General features: G+C 40.9%; 2 long non-coding RNA genes across 2 annotated transcripts; one reads left to right on the top strand and one right to left on the bottom strand.

Moving 5' to 3' along the window:
- The first annotated feature begins 15,595 nt into the window (after positions 1-15,595).
- LOC129603055 (uncharacterized) lies at positions 15,596-17,187 on the top strand. The gene is made up of 2 exons (XR_008692614.1): positions 15,596-16,645; positions 16,900-17,187. It is a non-coding gene; the product is annotated as an uncharacterized LOC129603055 (long non-coding RNA).
- A 19-nt stretch (positions 17,188-17,206) lies between these two features.
- On the bottom strand, positions 17,207-18,615 carry LOC129603054 (uncharacterized). Its single transcript, XR_008692613.1, has 2 exons — positions 18,007-18,615; positions 17,207-17,575 (listed from the first exon to the last, which is right to left on the bottom strand). It is a non-coding gene; the product is annotated as an uncharacterized LOC129603054 (long non-coding RNA).
- Between the last annotated feature and the right edge of the window lie 362 nt (positions 18,616-18,977).

Here is an 18,977-nt window from a genome sequence, read left to right as displayed (position 1 = left end):
TTCCCATAATTGGTCCATACAACACAGAGCATCTTATCACCTTTCTAGAAACTCTCTACAGAGATCTCAACCCTGAAGAAGAGAGGGGTAAGAGTGGAGATCACCTGCCAAAGCATGAGGTAGTTTGGGACAATGTGAGTTTTCATCACTCCAATATCATCAGGCATTGGAATGGAAAGTTTATGATCACCAGCCACATAAACAAATGACCCTCCTGGCTGCCATTGTCCAGTCTATAGCAATCAAACAAAAAGGTGTAACTTACATTTTACAGTAATTTTCATCCAAACTTTAGCCATAGTTTATGTCAGAACCTCCCTCTAAAGTACACAGTAATATTGACAACATGACTAAATAATTTGACTGTCTTGTTCGTAGACAATGACACAAGGACTTGATATTCTGACGCCACTGACACGTTCAATGACATAAAAACTTAGTTTTGAGAGATGAACTAAAGGTTTTGAGCAAGTTACAGGCTTTTGCAAGAAATCCACAGTGTTTTGCTGTTTAAACAAATTGTTGAGAAATGCACACACATATTTGCAAACTTCAATTCTGATTTGAGAATTGTACTAAAGCGAATGAGAAAAACTGTAACAGACGATGCTATTAGCGTAATCTGCGCTAGCATAACGTAGGAGATTAAATGCGACATTTAACTCAAATCTAATAACACAAATACGTCTGAAAACACTTACATAGGTTAAACGATCTACTAAACAATGATTAACTTACAGCCATTGATTTCAGAGACTTAGAAAAGGCATTTGTCAGACACAGAACCGAACACAGTATTGCTCCTTGCATTTACCGCTACTGCGCCAGAATACTTCCTCTTTGGAGATTTGGAAAGTAAATGTTGCATACATTTTCACACACAACTACTCATACACAACTCATACTGAGTTTGCAATCTGTTCCTGGAATCAGAAGATATTGTTGTTACAGGATAACATCAACAATGAAGAAGGATAATAAAGTCCCACTGCAGCAATGTTGAGAGTGTATGAAGACTTCAAGTAAGAGCTGACAGAAATGCTTCATTCATTATAAAAGGTAACTTTGTCGTCTGGGTATTTCAAATTTGATTAAAGCCATAATGTAATGTTGCATATTAATAGATATATCAATGCAACCACCACCTCTTTGTTTTGAGGTACTGCAGGATTTTGCTGACCCATATACAGTAAGAACCTGCCAAAGTCTGCTTAATTTACATTTAGTAATTTATCTGATTCTTTCACTTCCCGAATCAAGGCAGCTGGTCAGCTGCTCTATAAGTTAAAGACACAAAAGAGGGAAATTGCATTAATATTTGAAATAATAAAGCAGAATGGTCATTAGGCTGGTCTCCTCTACTTCCATAGCAATACGTTAAGCCAAGACAAGCGTCATGTATTTTGCATGGTCCTGCCAACACTGAAGATGGATCCTGTGGCATAATAATGTCCTCTTAAAACGTACTCTAGGTATAAAGAACAGAGAGGGAACAAAGAAAGTGTGTGTGTGTGTACTTGCATCGAAGTGAGAACCAAAAAACGTATTTTCCTATCAAAGTTAGGACATTTTGACAAAGTGAGAATATTTTGGCCAGTCCCACTTTTGCCTGTTTGAGAGTTAAGATGTGATTTTACGTCTGAGGTTAGAATTGAGTTAAATGTCCGCCTCTAGTTGTGATTGTTAGGGTAAGGGGCTAGGGAAGGCATTATGTCAGTGGAGTTCCATGTAAGTACAAGGTGTGTGTGTGTGTGTGTGTGTGTGTGTGTGTGTGTGTGTGTGTGTGTGTGTGTGTGTGTGTGTGTGTGTGTGTGTGTGTCAGACACCAGACTGCTGCCTGTCCCCTGACCACACGGCTGACCTGATTTACCTTTTAAAGCTTTAGAACCATCTGAGAGAGTGCGTGCTGGTACTCAGACTTGTCCTGTACTATCCCCTACTATACTCTACATACATAAAGCTGCCACACACACACACACACACACACACACACACACACACACACACACACACACACACACACACACACACACACCTTATGACCCCAACTAACCTTTTACCTCAGTGCAGATTTTGGCCCAAATCCCCCACTGTCACATGGGGGAGCTGCCACAGGAAGGGCAGTAGCAGTAGTAGTGACGTCCAAGCGATTATAGTTAGTAGGTCTCAGGCTGCTGCCGTGATTATTTGATTCCCTGAACCAGGCCCGTCCCACTTTATTCATGTTTTGTAAGGAGTCTTTAAGACGAAATGCAACAAATTTCAGTAAATAAGAAGTCTTATTAGATCATGTTACTTTATTCTGCAGGATAGATGGGTAATGCAGTCTTCATATAGGGCATTTTTCTTTCCTTTAGTGATCTCAACTGCGCTTTAAACACACATTAAATTTTTATTTACACTGTATTACACAATAGACTTGGTTCGTCCTTGCCTCAGCATCCTAGTGTACCCTTGCTGAGGCCTGACAAGGTTATGTCAGGCAATATACTCAGAGGAGCTATTGATTTCCCCTCCACCCTCTCATCCCTCCTGCTCGTTTGCAGCGCGGACAGAAGATCACACACATGCACAAACTGTCTTTTTCTTGGCAATACAATATCTTCTGAATGTGAGGTATATGTTTTTGAGCACTTATCAAAAAGTGGTATTCCATTCAAATGTCATATAGTTGGGTTTAATCGAATTATATTTAAATTAAGATATGTCAGTGAAATAGGAAAAAAAGAATAAATGGAAATGACACATCATTTTGCCTTTTAGTTTATTAGGAATAAAATTATATAAAATCTTTGTGGTTGCTCAAGGTTGTTAAACTGACATTTGGACTGAAGAAATCCTGCAATAAACCACACGAGGAATCCATTTGTTACTTAGCTTTTAGTGGCATTTGTGTTAAATATCTGTTTACTACAACTTCCCTAAATTATCCTTCTAGTTTTTAAGCACAGACATCAATTTAAAATGTGCTTTTCCTATTTTCTGGTTAAGACATTGTCGTATCCGACAAACAAATGACTACAAAACAAAAATTCAACCTTTTTTTCTTAATACAAATTATATAATGTTGTATATGTATATAATGTTTTTAATTAAAAAAATAATTATTTTCTGACCAATTGTTGCCACTGAAAAGTGTTTCATTTATGTTTACATGTAAAATAAGAAGTAAATACATGTTTTTTGGCACAAATGCCATATTTTATGGCATTTAAGGAATTTATTAATGTAAAAGCAAACAATGTAAATAACAAGTACCACAAATGTTTCCGTGTGTGACAATCATTACTACACCAAATGTACAGGTGATGGAAGCAGACCATATAGGCACTGAGAAAATTATCACTTTTATTAGTCTGATTTGACTTATGACATTAATCACAACTCTGGACCAGTCAAAAATTTCCCATAACTCGGTTTAATGCTGTCGCTTTAGGTGCAGTGAAGGAGACGATGTCCGTGGTAAGTTTGTTCGTGTTCTTGTCTAGAATCATTTCAGATCTTGACCTTATAATTTACATCCAGTGCCAAAATTAAAGGGCAACCTTGCCAATGTTTAAAAGATATGCTGTAGGTACAATTTGGAGAGAACGTGCATATAATTTTAACAGTGCCTCTGTTTTCGAGACAGATCGAGACAAGGTATCCTAGTTAACAATCCGATCAGAAGGAAATTTCCATTTCAGTTAATCTCATTGGGTGGAATTCTGGTGAAGCAGGCTCATTTGCCTAATATCATAAATTTAACATTTAAGAGCATCAACATACATCATATTGTGATTTGCTTTTCTGTTTATAAACTCTATATTTTTTATTATGTTTAAAACAGATCCTATAAATAAAAAAAAGTCATCTTAACCTAAACTCTAGAAACACTGTACTGTATTTCAGTGATTAAACTCTCCCAAATTTTCTCCTTTCTAAACTTGGCCTGTTTCCACAAGAAGAGGCTTTGCTAATGTGATTTCTGTGGTCATGGGTCTGCACTGATCTTTTTTTTTTTTTTTTTACAAAGGGGAAAATTAGGTTTGATTGTTGGAGGCGCGTCTTGTGTTGAGGTCCCACAGCTAGATAGGCGGACAGATCGACCAGCCGACAGGGGTGAATGAGTGGCTGTGTGCCAGGGCCAGCAGTGGGAGCTGGGGGGGAGGGGAAACACTCATGTATTATTCATAATTATTCAAATAATCCCCAGACAGTAGAGTGCGATGGTGCATGTGAGCTCTTGCGTATGTGAGTGACAGCAATTTAATGTTGGGATAAATAAATAAATAAATAAACATATAAATACATCTGAGCCATTACTGCTCTGCTTAGCAGTTCATTTGTTAACAGATGTTAACAGAACACTCATTGTTGCATTTATTGAGCAGTCACAGTGAAGTATTGCAGTCATCAGTTTTTTATTCAGCTAATTATCATCTAGGCACCATGTATAGTGCATAGATTTATATACATATAGGCATGGTTTGGTTTTCAGTGCTTGTCAGTTTTAAAAGCTTTCAAAAAGTCAAACTATTTTTGTATGAGCCATGTGTTTCCTACTTCATGTAGCTTTTTAACTTTCGGGGTTTCAATTTAATAAAACTAAATATCCAACTGATCTCTGATCACACAATTTTTAGAATACTTTTTACTGTAAGTAAACTGTACTGTAAAACTTAACTTGAGGATATTTTTTTCTATATAATAATAATAATAATATTAACCTGTTCATATGCACAAACTAATGTCAAAGCCCCATCACACAATACACATTTTCTGAATTACACAGAAGCAAATTTATGCTAGTGTGTGAACTGAATTATTAGTAAGCCACTGATGAGATTTGAATTATGTGGTGTTAATTTAGAAATACAATACTTGTATTGCAATACTTGTAATTGTCAGGAGCGTGGTGTAGAGTAGCACTCGAGTGCGGACAAGCCCTGGAGTTCAGAGAATTTAATTAGGCTTGTGGTCAGGCAGGCAAAGTTGGTACACAGATAGGCACGGATGAAAGCAGCATTACAGACAAGGGTCAGGCAAAAACGGTGGTCAATCTCCAGGTTAAGGTCAATACGTACTAGGCAGAGTCCAGAACCAGAATCGAGAGAGCCGACAAGGCAAGGTCAAAAACAGAAACTAGAACCGGTACACCACTACACTTACTAGAAAATGATGGTGAAGAGCACAAGTAGATGAACAAACAATCTGGCAATGGGCTATGGCAGAGACGGTGCTTAAATACAAGACATGATGGGTAATGGGAGATATCTGAGAGATCACATAACTGAAACATAAGGCTACACAGAACTAAAACAACAGGAAGTAAACTGAAAGTTGACAAAATACAACAGGAAACTAGACAAAATCAAGACAATGATGCTGGATTTGTGACAGTAATTGTTTCTCTGTTCCACTCACAGCTGCCAGCAGTAACAGGGGAACAGACATAAAGAGTGTAAAGTCCAACAAGATAGCACTGTGAATCTATTGTTATGCTAACTGGGGTTAGTTTCTGGAGAACTACTCTTCCTCCTCTGACTTGAAAACCGGCCTCTTGTTAACATGGTCTGCCATTATCGTAATCAACTGCGCAGCTCTGTCCTCTGGTCTGCAATCAGCCAAATCAAGCATTCTTTACAGGAGGGATAAGAGAGAATGCTCACGTTATAATTCTGTCTATGACAATTGCGTTTTAATATGTCAAACCGTTTTATTTTTCTATTGATATACATATTTATGTAAGCACAGTGGGAAACCTTAGTCTTGCCTTGATTCTGTGTTTCAGAAAGATGTTTGTGCATTTAGTTGTATTCATCTGTGCCTTTACTCTAGCAGACTCCAAAGCTTCCTTTGGTGTTTAAGTGACGGTTTTGTCCAACTAGCCAGTCTGCTGTAAAGATGTGACAGATGCTGGGCTGGTCATTCAGGTTCTCTCATCTCCACAGAGGGTATCTAAAGCGCCCTTACAGGTACTGTTGCTACCAAAAGTGAGACTGAAAACTGTGACAGGGATTCACAATGGTTTGGAAGTTGTTTTTTTATTGCATCAAATTTTTTCATTTTCATACTGTAACTCTGATAATAACTCCTACGGATAATTTTGCTATGTACCTCAGTCGATACTTTATGAACTGTATTTTACCTTGGCCACAGAAGTTCCCCACCTGTCATCCAGATAGCACAAAATCAACAAAACAAGTTGAAATTTGAATTTAAAGACAATTTATCAAAGGCTCTCTGTGTTTGTGGTGAAGTACATTGATATTGAAGCCAAACATCTTAATTTAGGGTTAGTACAGAGCATGTTAATAGGTTCATTTCAAAACCTGCTGTTCTTTGACTGACTGCAAGGGCATTTTTATCTTGAGAGCTGTGCATCCTGTCTACCTATGCTTAAGAGCGTGTATAGCAACGTAGGTGGCTTCTATGTGTTTCTCTGCATGTTCCCTCTGAATATAAGTGACCTTTAATGAGTTAAGGGGATCCCAGCACTGCTTTCCCAGACACACACTGACCTTTCAGCCCAGACGGGCAGGAAGGGGGTGTGTTCTTGAAGTGGTGGGTGGCTTCGGTGGCAGCCAAAGGCCTCAATAGACCAGGATGCAGAAACGCAGATCCAATCTTAGTAGTGTTATTACTAGTATCCTATACTCCATCCTCTATATAATAGAAAGGAATATAAAAGCATACAGTGTGAAATTCTAGATGTTAGTTTTCTGCTTACTACCACTAATACAATGGCCAACACAAAAAAGTTGCAGCCAAGCCACTGACTTTTAGCTACTATAAGCTTGCTATGGCTTTAGCGTATTATAAAGCAAAGTTATAAGTTTATGTATACTTTGGGCTTACATGTATTTGCCTGATATATAAAATCGGACTCTTAATGGGTCCTCCCTCCTCTCTGCCTAGAATGAATCTATACAATATGCAGTAAATGTACTTAGGCCATGTTTCTTTTAAATTTGATTTCATTAACATATACTTTAAGAGGAGTTACTGTATGTCCACTTAGGGAGAATAATTTCCATTTCTTTTTTCAAACTTTCAGGACTTCTTCTATATATGTGGTTTAAATGTTGCAACACAATTTTTGTCCTTGAACAATAGCTGTAGAATAAAAAGTACAAAAAATATGAGCCTGCATGCAGCCTGCATATTTTAGGTAGGACCATCTTTCCTTAAAAGGAGTGAGGGTAGGGGAGGCTTCCACAGACTCCTGCCTCCTCCTACCACCCTCTGCCCCCTCCCTTCTTTATGTGAAATGCCTCAAGCATTCTCGGTGCTGAACTGTCCCTAATCGATTTGTCTGTGAAGGCAAAGCGTCACACTCTGAGTACCACATTGCAATTCTATCTTTCTTAGTGGCATTAAACCCCCACTCCGAACAGCTAAGGGAGCTTGAGTGACATGGATACTCTCTACTGCCTGTTAAAGAATGGGAGGACACTTCAATCGACCTCTAATGATAATGTAGCACTATTATTGATGCTACTATTTTTACAAACACCTCAGAGCATCATTAATTACTATTATCACTTCCATGGCAATAAAGAAACATCCAAGGCCTCTTAATAGTTTCCTCTTAGTGTGATAGATGTTATGTATGTACAGTACAATATTCAACAATCAGGTGTGTAGGAAAATGCTCAATGAGCTAAACACAAAAAATTTAGATGAACAGGAATACTTCCCCCAAAAGTATTGGAAAAGTGAGGCCAGTTATTTTACCCCATTACTGTAGACTAAAGACTCCTGGGTTTGACTTCAAACAATGAATAGGAGACCAGAGATAAACAATGTAGAAAATGGCACCTTTTGTTTTAACCAACTGTTTATACTTCATCTCAGGCAACAGTTTAAAATAGGTTACATATGTTTTAAATACAGTACACCAAAGTCTTAGCTTTTTTCTCTTATGTCATATTCCAAGAAGAGAGAAGTGAATGATTTGTTTAATACATTAAAAGTGGGATTCGGTCAAATGTAGGTTTAAAGGTAGAAGTAACAAAAAGAAAGTGGAACACATAAGAGTTGAAATACACAATCAGTACCATTTATTTACATCTTAAACTAGTTGGCCTTTGGCTTTGGTGTGTGTATCAGTGGGTGTTAAGGTCAATGGGCAATTACAATACCTCTGTACCAGCGCTTTTAAAAATATTACTCCAACACACTGGTGCTAATCTGTGTTTATATCATGCTGAGTTGCACAAAGCCGACAATGACCTGCTGTACACAGACTGACCTAGCATCTGTACACTTGTGTTTGCGGTCACCCGCTGTGCTTGCATGTGTGGAGGTCTGATGGGGAGGGTGGTGTCTGGGTGCAAGTGTGTTTGTATGCACGCAGCACACACCTGATGGGCAGTAGCTTTTGTTTTCTCAGTAAGGTCACAGATGAAACAAACGCAAACGGGAACTCTGGTATAGACGCTCAGATTTTTACATTACTGCTGGTAAATTGGTGGGTGGACAATAATCTGCTCTAATCTTTACAGTTATAATTTGTCTTTAAATCACCCACTACATATATTCATGCATAATAATGCATTTGCACTGACACAAAATATTAGTTATTCTATTTGGTTAATTTCTGGTACACACTTTTGTCAGTGGGCCACAAACAAAAAAGACAGAAATCTACCCAAAACGTTCATTTATGTTGGAAGGAATCTGCCTTTCAGCTTCAGTTAATACATGACATGTTTTTACACAAGTCTGTGTTTTTTTGTATTTTTTTTGTATTTTTCCTTTTATTTCTTTTCCATGACATTAGCTGTTTTCTGCTCTTCTAGGTTTGATTCACCATTTCTAAATGCTGTAGATAATGTTGTTATTCTTATTTGGTGATACAAAGTAATAATAATCAAAAATATGGAAATTCTGACAACTTAGCTCAACTTGAATACAGCCAGGGTGAAAATATTGGATTTTTTTCAGTTTTTGATCATAAGGTGCCTCTTGAATGGGTTAATACCAGAGCTGCAGAATGCACATCCAAAGCTAATGCTAACTTTAGGTGAAACATACACCACCCAGCACTCTTCTAGAGGTGGGCAGTTCCACATCCTCACAGGCAGCAAGCGGCAATCCAAACCATGTTGTTCCACACACACACACACGCTTGTTGACCAACATCCTTGATCAGCATTAAAATTAAAGCACAAGATCAGCACATCACTTAGACTTTCTGATCAGGGATCAGTTTAAAACTTCTACAGGCTGTTCGTGCTGTAGGGAGGCATGACTTGTCTCTATACAGTCCACCAGTTATACTGTATGAAAGAATCATGCTGTCAGCATCAGTTACATATTACTCCTGTACGTCCCTCTTCATGGTTGGCCACCAGAACCGTTCTCCTACCCTGAATGTGGTGTGGATCACCTCCCCACGGAGGTCTGGTGGCACAAACAGTCGGTTGGGGGGAGCACCCCGTGGGACGGGAAGGTCTTGTATAGCCTCCCGAACATGGCGTTCTACAGGCCAGGATACTGCACCTACCAGGTATCCTGCTGGTAGGATGGTCTCTGGACCCGCCAGGTCCTGCTGTGAGTCGTGTAGGCGAGAGAGTACATCAGCTTTAGTGTTTTTCGATCCAGGACAATATGATAGGTGGAAATTAAACCGACTACAAAACAGGGCCCACCGGGCCTGACGAGAGTTCAGTCTCTTGGCGGTCTTTATGTATTCCAAATTCTTGTGATCAGTATAAACTAAGAAAGGTTGGTCTGCACCTTCCAGCCAGTGCCTCCACCCTTCCAGGGCTACCTTCACGGCTAGTAGTTCTCTATCGCCAATGTCTTAATTGCGTTCTGCCGCTGATAGTTTCCGTGACATGAAGGCGCATGCCCCTACTCCTGTGTTGGAGGCATCAACCTCTACGACAAACTGCTTTGTTGGATCTGGCATCCTCAGCACTGGTGCCGACGTGAAGCTTCTCTTTAAGCGCTGGAACGCCTCCTCTGCCTCTGCCGTCCACTGAAAGGTAGTCTTAACAGAGGTTAGCGCGTGTAATGGGGCCGCAATACTACTGAAACGCCTGATAAATTTGGGGTAACAATTGGCGAAACCCAGGAGGCGCTGCACCTCTCTGCAGTTCTGGGGTACCGGCCACTCCTCGACGGCTTGGGTTTTGGCCGGATCCATCTCGATCCTACCCTGAGACACAATGAAACCCAGGAACAAGACTCTATCGGTGTGGAACTCACACTTCTCCACTTTCACGAATAGGCGATGTTCCAGCAGCTTCTTCAACACGAGACGGACATGTGCGGTGTGCTCCTCATTGGAGCGAGAGAAAACTAGTATGTCATCTAGATAGACAAAAACAAAATTATTAATCATGGGGCCCAGCACATTGTTCCTGAATGCCTGGAAGACGGCAGGTGCGTGTTGAGGCCAAACGGCATACCCAGATATTCATAGTGTCCGTTTGGAGTGTTGAATGCCGGTTTCCACTCATCTCCCTCGCGGATGCACACCAGGTGGTACGCGTTGCAAGGCCTCAATGAACCATTCTTCTTTCCTACGAAGAAAAACCCTGCTCCGGCAGGTGATGACGGGGGCGGATTATCCCAGATGAGAGTGCCGAGTCGAGGTATTCCTTCATGGCTCGGGTCTCCTTAGGTGAGAGCTGGTAGAGTCTCCCCCTTGGTGGGGTCGAACCCGGCCGGTCAGGTTTATGGCGCAGTAATGCTTTCTGTGCGGCGGAAGTGATGTTGCTTTAGACTTACAAAAAACTGGGCTGAGGTCATGGTAGCATTCTGGTACCCCTGTCAGATCTTCCTCTTCTGTCTCCCCCTCTGCGGTTGCTGCTGCCACAGGTCCTTCTAGGTTGGTCGAAGCCAGGAAACATGTATTCTGACAGTCCGTATCCCACCGGCTCACCTCTTCACTTCTCCAGTTTAGTGTCGGGTTATGCAGTCTTAACCAGGTGTGTCCTAACACTACAGGATGGTAACAGGATTCCACCACGAGGAACGTGATCCTCTCCATGTGTGCATCCGCGAAAGTCATACTCACAGGTTCAGTGTGGCGAGTAACCCTCCAGAGCCGCCAACTCTGACTCCCCGTCAGTGGGGAACGCAGGTGAGTGTAACTCGAAATGTATTTCACACTGCGTAAGAAAAGCACGACAGTCTCCGGACTCACCCAAGAACCGCGTGGGTGCTCCCTGTCTGGTATCTGGAGCCGGAGTGGCAGGCAGGGGAATCGCCACAGCTGAGCTCGCTGCTGCAGCGCTGAGACCTGGATCGGCGTCGCTTCTCCGGCTGATCCTTGAGCCAGTCGGTTAACCTCCTCCGTCAGTCCTGCCACCGCGTTCTTCTTGCGAAGTGCACACTCGGCTAACTTCTGGAGTGCCGCATTGGTTTTCTCTTCCTGCTCGGTGAGTCGCTGCCCCTGAGCCAGGAGCTGCGCACGGAGGTTCTCTGCACTGGCTGGGTCCATTTCTGGCCAGATTGCTCTGTCAGGCTTCGGCAGATGTCGGACCCACATGCACAGTACGGACACGAAGATCAATTATCACACAATCCTTTATTCTTCATGTAGTCAAGGCAGTCCAGGTCATACACAAGGTTTCTCAGGTTACGGCACAACAGGAGTAGGCAATAATCGGATCCAGTAAACATGCAAGGGTTCGGTGCACAGGTGAGCTTAGCAGAGGTACAGACTAGGACTAGGCAAATAACGAGGTCAGACAGTCGGAAGGTTACCAATAGATCCAGGCGAAGGCACAATCGAGGAACAGGTAGGATTCGGCGGTCGGAAAACGGACGTGATCAAGGACAAGGTAGACGATACTATGAACGCTGGAAAGTGGTACTGATACTCAACAATCTGGCATCTGACTGCTGGTGGAGGTAACTACTGGCAGGTGGGCTTAATGAACCGGAGATAACAGAAAACATGTTGTGCTCTGGGTGAAAACAGGAAGTCCACAAAAGTAAAACAGGAAGTAGAACCAGATCGTGACAGAAGGTGCTTAAAACAAAGAAACATACAAACTACTGTACAGTATAATAAAGTAACTGGAGGGAAAAATACAACAGAGTACAAACACAGATAGGTTTTGTATTATAAACTATGGGAACAAAAAGTCAAGGCAGCACATGTCCACACGTGAAAGACAGCAAGATTAGCACCGTGATCAAAAGCAGCTCATTCCCAGAAGAAATGTGAATGTTAATCCCAAGCGTGTGAAACGATTTTCAGAACTAAATTCTGAAAACAGACATGAAGGTAAACTGAAAGACGATCACCATGTAAATCATATTCTTCAGCAAGGATGCTGCATACTTGGTACATGGATGGTTTATTATCATGATTTATCAGAAGGAACATCAGCAGCTTGGGAAACTAATGGAAAATCAGGATACTGAGAGGAGCTGGAGAACGAGGTAATCATTATGAACAAACACGGACTACCTGATAAACTGCGCTCCAGTGATGCAGTCAGTTAGTGTGTGATAATTACATGCAGAACGATGCTGAGGTTGTGAGTTTGATCCTTACCTAGAGCAGACTTTTGGTGACCTGGTACTGTAGCTTAGTAGGAGCTGTCGGTCCCCCGCCTTTGGTACCAGGTGTGCCCTTGAGCAAGACACTGCCCAATACTCTCACAAGAAATGGGTCAAATGCAGAGATAAATTTAACCCACTCATCATTTTAACCATACCCTCGATCTTGTCCTGACATATAGGGTTGAAATTGATAATTTAATAGTTCTTCCCCAAAACCCTCTGTTATCTGACCATTTCTTATTAAATTTGAATTTACCGTAATTGACCTGACAACGCTGTTGCCAGATTCAAGCAGATGATTCCATCAGCTTTTGCCTAATTGTCTTGTAGCTACACAGAGAAGATCATCTTAATCCCTATGAACAGGTTGACTATCTTGTAGATGATGCTGCAGCTTCTCTACGTTCAATTTTAGACACAGTGGCTCCTCTGAAGAAGAAGGCAGGGAATCAGAGGAGGTTAGCTCCATGGTTTAACTCAGAGATCCGCAGCCTAAAGGACAGGACCAGACAACTAGAAAGACAGTGGCGTTCCAACAAAATAAATGTAAACTGCATTGCATGGAAGGACAGTATAATAATACATAAAAAAGCACAGCAAAACATATTCCTCCTTAAGCAAAACACATTATTCCTCCTTAATTGAGGAAAACAAAAACACCCTCAGGTTTCTTTTCAGTTCGGTAGCCAGGCTGACTAAGAGTCATAGCTGTGTTGAGCCTACTATCCCCATAAATCTCAGCAGCAATGACTTTATGAACTATTTTATTAATAAAATTATCACCATTAGAGAAGACATTCAGCAGCAACTTCCTCCAAATGTCAGAAAGCACTGTCTAGATCCATCAACTTTAAATTTACCAAATCCTGTCTTATGTAGACAACTTCTTCCCCATAATTCATATGCAGTTAACCTCAATAATCAACTCTTCCAAGTCGTCCACTTGTCTTTTACTGTAGATCCAATCCCAACCAGATTACTCAAATAAGTTATACCTTTAATTAGCTCGTCTATATTAAATCAAATCAACCAATCTTTACATTTACTAGTCAAAATTCAAAGTTGTTTAAAAGACATCAAATCCTGGATGTTCCAAAACTTCCTTCAACTAAATACAGATAAAACTGAAATTCTTATCGTTGGGCCTAAAAATCAGAACACTACTGAGTCAGATAGCCACCCTGGATGGCATAACATTAGCTTTAGATTCTACTGTGAGGAACCTTGGTGTCATCTTTTACCAGGATCTCTATTTTACATCATACATTAAACAAATCTCCAGAACCGCCTACTTTCATCTTAGAAATATACTGTAGCTAAAATCAGACGCATCCTCTCTCAGAGCGATGCAGAGAAACTGATCCATGCATGTTACTTCTAGGCTGGACTACTGTAACTCATTACTCATAGGATGTCCTAACAGCTCCTTAAAAAGCCTACAGCTTATTCAAAATGCTGCAGTCAGATTTCTGACAGGACTTAGAAAGAGAGATCACATTTCTCCTACATTAGCTTCTCTGCACTTGCTGTCTGTAAAATGTAGGCTAAAATTTAAAATTCCCCTACTCACCCACAAAGCACTTAATGATAAAGCTCCTTCTCATCTTAAAGATCTCATTGTTCCTTTTTGCTCCCAGCAGAACACTTCGTTCTCAGAGCGCTGGGCTGCTTGTGGTTCCTAGAGTCTTTAAATGTAGAACGGGAGGCAGAGCTTTTAGCTACCAAGCTCCTCTCCTGTGGAACCAGCCCCCTCTTCAGGTTTGAGAAGCTGACACACTCCACCTTTAAGACCAGGCTTAAAAGCTTCCTTTTGATAAAGCTTATAGTTAGAGATGGTTCAGGTTACTGGCAATGATTATTAGTCACAGGAACCATCTCTTAGTTAAGCTGCAATAGACATAAACTGCTGGGGGACTTAATTTATACACTGAGCTCCTCTGTTTCCTTCTACTGTACCTCTTCTGTCCAATAACCTCCCATCATTGTTCTACAGTATGTTCAACTAATCTTGTCGCTTTCTCTCCAGTAGCTGTGCTTCTCCACCGCTCTGTCTCTCTTCTCCACTCTATCCTCACCTACTGGTATTATCAGATTCAGAGCTGTGTCTGTGATGGGCAGCTGCGAATCCAACCATCCCACCTGTATCCAGTCTCTGGTCCAACCATCTTGCCTGTGCTTTGTTGTTGCTTGTTGCTGTTGCTGTGCTTTTCTCTCTCTCTCTCTATCCCCTCACCCCAACCGGTCAAGGCAGATGGCTGCCCACATCCAGCCTGGTTCTGCTGGAGGTTTCTTCCTCGTTAGAGAGGGAGTTTTTCCTTTCCACTGTTGCTGTCAAATTAAATGCTTGCTGTATATGGGATCTGTTGGGTTTAGTTGTGTAAGGTCTTAAACCTTACTTTGTAAAGTGCCTTGAGATTACTTTGTTGTGATTTGGCGCTATATAAATAAATTGAATTGAATTGAACTGAATACATTTCCAACACTGATGGAAACAATAAAGTTTAAAGGGCCCATATCATGCAAAATCCACTTTTTAGACATTTTGGAGCGTCCCTATGACTCTATGGGTCACATATACACACACTGAGCACGGTAGAAATGCATTTCCTGCTTTTTTCACATTTTGAAAACGTAAATTTTCTCATCCAATGAAAACAGCCACGACCTACTCTGAGGCCGTTCCCCAGGTTTCGTCATACTGGTTGAAAGTTCTCCTTGCAAATCCTGAACCACCACCCCCACAATGATCCCGAACCAAAACTGGACTTCCGCCATTTCCCCCCTCTCACTCACCGTGAACAGACAAGCACGGCAGCGTTCAAGTCCTCCCATAGAAATAGTTCGGTTCTTGGGCGTTCTAACCAACACCAAAGTCTATTCACTTTAACAAGGGATCAACAAGTGAGGATTTGTGGGTCACTTTTATTTTTAACGGACCGGTGCCAGAAACACTGCCTCAGCATTTATACGTATGTGCATTTCAAACGAGGGTGCGTACAATGCTGGATTTGTTTCACGGCTCCTGTTGGGAAAAAAAGGACCTATTCCTAAAGTCCGTCATCCACTCACTGAAGTAAGTACATGCTTGATATTTATAATGTTTTAAAATGTTAGTTTGTCCGTTTAAATGTAGTAACCTATGTGTGGGGCAAGTTACTAGCTAGCTATGCTAACGGCTACAGCCATTCGACCGAGCCTTTGTCCCCTTCAAATGTGCTCATGTGGGCTCCTGCAGCCACACACCTGTGTGGAGAAAAGTTAATGACTATCGGCATCGAGCGGCTACAGGCAGGGAGCGGTGGGTCTAGCGTCTGTCCTTTTTCTGTAATCACATACACCTGCGGGGAACAGCTGATCGTTATCGCCCTTCAAGCGGCGACAGACAGGAAGCGGTGGATCTAGCTCGCTGTAGTAAGTTTGTGCTTGATACTTGTGATATCTAAATATGTTAGTTGGGTCTGTTTAAAATGCAGTAACCCACATGTGAGACAAGCTAATCGCTAGCGTCGCTAACGGCTACAGTGAGTCAACTGAGCCTTTGTCCCTTTCAAATGTGCTACTCTGAGTTGGTGCAACCACACACCTGTGTGGGGAACAGCTAATAGCGATGGGCCTTCGATCGGCGACAGGCAGGAAGCGGTGGATCGAGCTTTTGTCCTGTTGACGTGCTGCCGCTCCTGTTTGTGTGTTGCGTTAGCCGTTAGCATGCCTTTAGGCCTTTGCACTTCAGAGCTACAGCTGGTCGATCGCTACAAAAAGAACCTGCAGATGAACGCGGTTATGTTTATTACCCCGTCCTGTCCAGCCTAATTCAACTTGTCATTTGGGGTTATGTCATTGTTCTATCAAATTCTAACATGATTAGTTGGAATGATTACTGTGTTGTGTTTCAAGCTTAGTTGCTAATTAGTCACATCTCTACAATACCTGCTGCTTATCTGGTCAGTTACCGATAGCTTGTACCATAGCCATTATATTTGTAGGACCAATACAATTTACAGTAAATGTAACAGTCTTTTCTATACTGTAGGAGGGCAAATCCCAGTTGCCCACATGCAAGGAGGCTGTCAAACAGAGAAATCACTGCAGACTGTTGGTACACAGACATCTGCTGCCCAGCTCAGGAGTGAAGGTATGTAAGTTTGTATGTACCAACAGTAAGATAGGTAATAGAAGATTTTACTTGGTATATACTGTTTAGATTTTATATTTGAATTGTAACAACTGTTTATCTGTTGTTTTAGCACAGACAGGCCTGTCCTCTTGTTTGGTTTAATTTTTTGTCTGGTATTGTGTGTTCTTACATTAGAGAAGGTTTTGACCTACATAATAATGAACATTTCACTAATCTACAATTCTGATTGCACTACCTTTTGTTTTGATGAGGTGATGGTGAGGACAGCCACAGCTTCCATCTGGTAGAGGACTGCTTCCGCTCAGTCTTCCAAATAGTGATGAGAACAAGGATCACCACATCTCCCTGTTTACCCTACTTTCATGCATTTCGTCTGCAAGGCCCTGCAAAAGCTTCTCCTTCGTCCTCAAACCCCCAGACTTCTTAATTAACTCAGTAACCTATACATTGCACATTGGAGTGTGAAGGTAACAGTTTGTTCTAGCTTTGGAGTAGTGGTGTATTTTTTTGGTTTACAATAAAGTTGGCTTTAACTATTATGTATTTCACTGAACTCTGTTTCTGAAGGGAAAACACTTTTATTTAGGAAATCATAGTATTGAAATTACATGTTTTTCTCTTTCTAATATGGTAAGCTATAAAGTTGAAGCGGCCATAAATAAAACGCATATAAATTATATATAAATAAAGTTAAAAAAATTCTTAATGAGTGTTGCACTCACAAAAAACACATTTTTACTCAAACGGTAAAGGAGTTATTCTACAGGTGGTCTACATCAATCATACTATGAGTGTTTTAGTGTTTTATCCATCAGGAAACTGCCTTCATCTACAACCCAAGCATGAAGAGATGGCAACTCAGATTCTTCACCCCAGGAATCCTCAGCACCAGCTCACTAGCCTCTGTAGACTAGATACCTGTAACAACTTCAGATACAGAGACATATTACTGTCAAATTTATCATGAATGACAAAAAACATAATTAAAAGCAGTAAAAATACGTTAGGTCAATATATAATTTGAACCAATGCTTTTTGTTCCCAGGAAGGTCATGCAGTGATTGCTCTAAATATTAATGCACATTTTTTAAATAAAATTGTCAGAGCAGCAGCACAAGTAAGACAAAAACAGTGAAATGTGTAAATGTAAAATGTATTTATATTATTTCAGCTATGCTCTCAAACTTATTTATTTGTATAATGTAAGCTAAAGTAGTGTTTTCTATTAACGAGAGTTTTCCAGGTAAGTCGTGTTGTGAATATTGAAGCTGCACACGCCATTTAGCATACGCCTTAGCAACCGCTAGTCGCTTTGCAAATTACATAAATCAATTAAATTGAAGTAAATGCGACATTACCAATGAGACACATCTTGCATCAGCCGAAATGTGGTGACTTCAACAGCCTCCTCTTCAGCTTCAGGGTCAGATTCGGGATCGTAGACGTATGGTTCTACAACGCTACGAATCAGCTGGCTAATGTCGTGCAGTCCTGTAGTGGGTCTTCTTCTGTGGAGGATTGCGGTGGATTGCATTCTCAATGTCGCACTACTGCCACCTATTGTATCCTAACCGTGCGGTGGCTCGTATCCATGGAGCCAATTTAAAAAAAAAAAAACAACAACAAAAAAGGTTTGCGCTTCCGCACAGAGGTGTGGTGAGCAGCTTCGCTTGCGACACGCCCAGAAAACACAGCGTTTGCTGATGGAGAGTGAAAACCACCCATTGACAGGGGCAGTGTGGACGATCTAAAGGGTTTTATGGGATGAAAATTTACAGAGACCTTACTGAGACATTAAAGTCTAATATTTTTTAGAATGAAAAGCATGATATGACTCCTTTAAGTTAATTGAATTATGTGTGAATGAGGTAGAAAATAAATACAGAGGGTTAAGGGGCAGACACAGGTGAGCATGGTTGTGCGATGAAGTTGGCAATGGGTCACAGAGAACAGAAAACAGAAGTTGGGCATGGCTGGAGACGTGACTAGAGTGTGTGTGTGATAGGAGAGAGTATTACTCTCTCCTATCACACACACACTAATACTAATAGGAAAAGAACTTCAAAGTAAGTAATAACATAAAAACAAATTATGTAGTAACATTAGCTAAAAAAAATTGAATATAATTTTTGTTCTCTAGCAGGCCCAAGCTTTAACATAGAAGTGCACACAAATTAAAGAAAGTACATAAAAAGCTGAACTGAAGAAACCACAAGCCAAAAAGTAAAATTAATATATGCACATCTTTCCAACCCTTAAAACCTATTTCTAGTTCTGCTTTAGGAATCATTTTTATTGCAGTGGTCACTGTTTCTACTTTTCCTTAAAG

This window comes from Betta splendens, chromosome 15 (genome assembly GCF_900634795.4).
Source record: "Betta splendens chromosome 15, fBetSpl5.4, whole genome shotgun sequence".
Lineage (NCBI taxonomy): Eukaryota > Metazoa > Chordata > Actinopteri > Anabantiformes > Osphronemidae > Betta > Betta splendens.
The sequence above is the reverse complement of the archived record's forward strand: the minus strand, read 5'-3'. Positions and strand labels throughout refer to the sequence as shown.